Source organism: Nannospalax galili, unplaced genomic scaffold (genome assembly GCF_000622305.1).
Source record: "Nannospalax galili isolate Female #2095 unplaced genomic scaffold, S.galili_v1.0 scaffold203, whole genome shotgun sequence".
Classification (NCBI taxonomy): Eukaryota; Metazoa; Chordata; class Mammalia; order Rodentia; family Spalacidae; genus Nannospalax; species Nannospalax galili.
The window spans coordinates 5,456,101-5,460,973 of NW_008351640.1; positions in this window are offsets into that span (position 1 = coordinate 5,456,101).

Consider the following 4,873-nt stretch of genomic DNA (forward strand, 5'->3'; position numbering starts at 1 on the left):
ATGCATGAAAAGATCTAGAGGAAATGGTCGATTTGGCAGTACAGGACCAGGAGTGTTTTGGGTTGCTTCCATGTCAAATAGACCTACTTTAGAGTTAAATATAGAAGGGAAAAAATTTATTGGAATATTGGACACAGGAGCTGATGTGTCAGTAATGTCCCTTGATTCTTGGCCTGCATCCTGGGCCTTGGAGCAGGGAAGGGCACAACTCCAGGGTATTGGCTGTGCACTACCGAGCAAAAGCCTTAAAATTTTAAAATGGAAGGATGCCGAGGGCAGTAAAGGATATGTTCAACCTTATGTTTTACAGGGACTCCCTGTAAACTGATGGGGCAGGGATTTATTAAATGAAATTGGAGTAGTTCTTACCACACAAAGTCAGGCTGAAAAGGAAAACAACCAAGAATATAAGATAATGAGAAATCTTGGTTGGAGTAAAAGTCGTGGACTTGGAATAAATGAACAGGGGAGAGCTGACCCTGTATCTCCAGAGGAACAGATTGTTAGATATCCTGGAAATCGATCAGATTTGGGCCTTTTTAAATAGGGGTCCTCCGCCTGCAGCTATTCCCATCCAATGGAAATCTAATGATCCTGTTTGGGTTGAACAGTGGCCCTTAACCAAAGAAAAATTGCAGGCAGCACATGCCCTAGTGGAGGAACAGCGGCTTGCTGGACATGTTGTTCCTTCCACCTCCCCATGGAACACACCTATATTTGTTATAAAAAAGAAGTCAGGAAAATGGAGATTATTACAAGACCTGAGAGCCATTAATGCCACTATGCAGCCAATGGGTCCATTACAGCAGGGCTTGCCCTCTCCAGTCGGAATTCCTAAAAATTGGCATCTCATAGTAATAGATCTAAAAGATTGTTTCTTTACTATTCCATTACATCCGAATGAACATTGTCGATTTGCCTTTAGCATTCCTTCCATTAATTTCATGGAACCTGCCTTAAGATTTCAATGGGTGGTCCTCCCCCAGGGGATTGTGTAAAGATGTGGATGTGCAGGGACAGGTGATTGCAGCTGCATTGCGCCCGTCAAAAGGTAGACTGCCAACAGGCAGCAGAGGGGATCGCAATTGCTTTAGCTGTGGAAAATCTAATCATTTCCACAAAGATTGTCCCCTGTTGCATAATGATAAAGAGAGGGTGCCGGGGCTCTGTCCTAGATGCAAAAAGGGAACACGTTGGGCCAATAACTGTAGCTCTAAATTTGATAACATGGGCAATCCTTTACCGCCATCTAACAACCAGGGAAACTGGCAGAGGGCCCCGCTCCAGGGCCCCAGAATCTCAGTGTATGGAGCAATGACACCTGCCAGAAAGACACATGGCAGCGGCAGGACTCGTTTTATTCCTCAAGCCAACGCCTTCATGTCTCCGACCTCATTAGAGGCACCCCAGGAAGCGCAGGATTGGACCTCCATACCACCACCAGAGAAAAATTCTTGGGTGATGTGCAATGGATTAGACCTAGCCTTAAGATACCTTCTGGAGCTTTAAAACCCATCTATAATATGTTAATCGGTGATCCTGATTCTACCTCCCCTCGGGTTGTAACCAAGGAGGCACAACAGGCTTTGTTGCTATTACAAAAACACTTGGAGCAAGCTCACACCCAACAAATTGATTATGATAAAGATCTTTTGTTTATTGTCATGACCTCCCAAATTTGCTCCCACGGGGTCTTTTGGCAGGATGCTCCTATCCTTTGGGTTCATTTACCGATCTCTCCATCCAGAATTGTTGTCACTTATCATGAATTAATATTGCAACTTCTCTGGAAAGCTAGACATATTAGTATTCAGACTTTTGGTAAGCAACCTGATAGTATTATTCTTCCATATACCAAAGACCAAGTAGCTCATCTCATAAAAGGATTAGATGAATGGAGCATATTTTCAGCCTCTACTACAGCATCATTTTCATCTCACTACCCACAGCATCAGTTACTGCAGTTCTTCAAATGACACCCAGTTATTTTTCCTCGCATAGTAAAACAATTTCCAATCTCTAAAGCCAAAACAGTTTGTACAGATGGTGCTCCGAATGGTAATGCTGTCTTAATCTATGATGGCCATGTTTTAACTCAAACTGTAGGAGCCGTCTCCGCACAGACAGCCGAGATCATTGCAGGTATATTGGCCTTACAAACCTTTCCTGATGAGCCTCTTAATCTTTATACTGATAGTGTTTATTTAGCTCAGATTTTTATCCCCTTGGAAACTGCTCCTCATATTTCCATAGTATCCTCTATACATCAATACTTATGTCAATTACAACATCTTATATGGTCTCGAAAAGCCACCATATTTGTAGGTCACATACGCAGTCATACCAATCTTCCCGGACCCTTGGCTGAAGGCAATCAGATGGCTGACCTTCATACTCAAAATCAGGTATTCACCACACAACTTCCCACACCAGTCACCACAGCACAAGATCTACATGCTAAATTTCACCTACCTGCTCACTCTCTTCATCATCATGCTTCTTGCACACAGGCTGCTGCCATGCAGATTATCACTTCGTGTCAGAATTGTGCTCCTTTCCATAATCTTCCTGCTGTAGGAGTTAACCCTCAAGGATTGAAACCGAACCATATATGGCAAATGGATGTCACTCATCTTCCTTCTGCAGGATCCCAGAAGTTTCTACATGTTTTATAGATACCTATTCAGGAGTAATTTTTGCCTCCTTGCATGCAGGAGAACGCACAATTCATGTTCAACAACATTGTCTTGCAGCCTTTGCTTACATGGGCTGCCCTACTCATATAAAAACTGATAATGGTCCTGCATATACAAGTTCTAAATTTGCCACATTTTGTGCTTATAATAAAATCACTCACTCCACTGGCATACCTTATAACCCCCAAGGACAAGCCATTGTGGAACGTGCTAATCAACTCGTAAAACAATACTTTCAAAAAATAAAAAAAGGGGAATATTGTCCTATGCCTACTGCACAACTGTCATCCCTACTCTTTATTCTAAATTTTTTTAATTGTGGATAAAACAGGACAAACAGCAATGGAACGCCATCATTTGTATAAACACCCTAAATTGGGGGACGTACGATGGAAAGATCCCCTCTCTGGGGAATGGAAACCTGCTACACCATTGTTAGCGTGGGTGAGGGGAGTTGTTTTTGTTTTTCCCCCAGGTGCTGATAAACCCATCTGGATTCCTGAAAGATATTGTCAAACGATCAACCCCCTGGAAGAACATGGAACATCTCAACAAAATAACAAAGGTGATGATCCTCATTCTTCTGAAACAGACATGGAGCATACAGGGTAATGTAACTGTTTGGAGTCTAGTAAAAAATCCTCCCATATTAATAGCAGATTGGAAAGTTCATTATTTCCATCACTACATGTCACTAACTATATGTTAGGATGGCCCGCTAGCAATGTCTGAATTCAACAACAATCAATCAATACTACATTTTCCCTTGTAGCAAAATTTAACCAGAAATGGTGTACTCCCTGCTTCTTGCTGCTGATCAAGCAATATAAACTATAATCTACCTAAGGTGCTATTGTGGGGAGACTGTATCTTTAATGATGAAGAACTTCTCATAAGAGACAATAACACAACTCAGATGCGATGGTTTGGGCCAAAACCTTGCTTTAAAAACTCTACTAACAATAAGTGTAACTATTTTTATAGGGAACCTAACCAACTTGTTGCACCCATGTTTGCTAGAATCTATTATTGTGATCCTTTTACATGCCTTGATGCTACCCCTTTTGAAATCTTACACCTGTGTCCTCTCCCCCTTTTTCTTCGTATTATGGAATATAACTACTAACACAACTTTGGAAGAAGTTCTTAATTGTTCTTACAGTAATTGTGTCCCGAGCAACTGCTGGAATTCCTCCTTCACTTCTGCGCTGGTTGTGAGGATCCCTACACTTCTTCCTATGCCTGTGAATGTATCAGAAGATTGAGTAGAACTGACATTATACAGAAGCAAAAGAGATTTTGGAATAGCAGCAGCTATCATCACTAGCATAGCCATCGCCTCTACTGCTACCGTCGCTGCTGGCATCGCCTGTCTCAGACTGTGGTTACAGCTTCCACGGTTGATACCTTGTCAGGAAAGGTCAGTGAAGCCCTGCAAACTCAGAACTCAATCAATGCACGCATACAGTTTGGACTAATGAACTTAAATCAACAAACTGCCTTGTTACAAAAACAAGTTGATGCCCTTTGGGCTATGCAACAGCTAACATGTTCTTATTTCTTTCATCATATTTGTGTTACCCATTACCATGTACAAAATGCCTCCAATACTGTAAAACAATTGAATGTCTTTCTTAAGGGACCATGGAATGTGACCTTTGCAAATTTTACTAAGGTTCTTACTTGGCAAATTGTATCTATTAATGAAATCAGGGTCCCTGCCATATCAGCAGAAGGATGGTGGAATACCATGGTAGGAATTGGAGGATGGACACAGAGGTGGACAGGCTCCTTATCACTGACTGTCAATTTCATACTCATTATGATCTTTGTGTCATCGCTTCTACTGCTACCGTTGCTGCTGGCATCGCCTGTCTCAGACTGTGGTTACAGCTTCCACGGTTGATACCTTGTCAGGAAAAGTTAGTGAAGCCCTGTAAACTCAGAACTCAATCAATGTACACATACAATTTGGACTAATGAACTCCAGTCAACAAACTGCCTTGTTACAAGGACAAGTTGATGCCCTTTGGGCTATGTAACAGCTAACATGCTCTCATTTCTTTCATCATATTTGTGTTACCCATTACCATGTACAAAATGCCTCCAATACTGTAAAACAATTGAATGCCTTTCTTAAGTGACCATGGAATGTGACCTTTGCAAATTTTACTAAG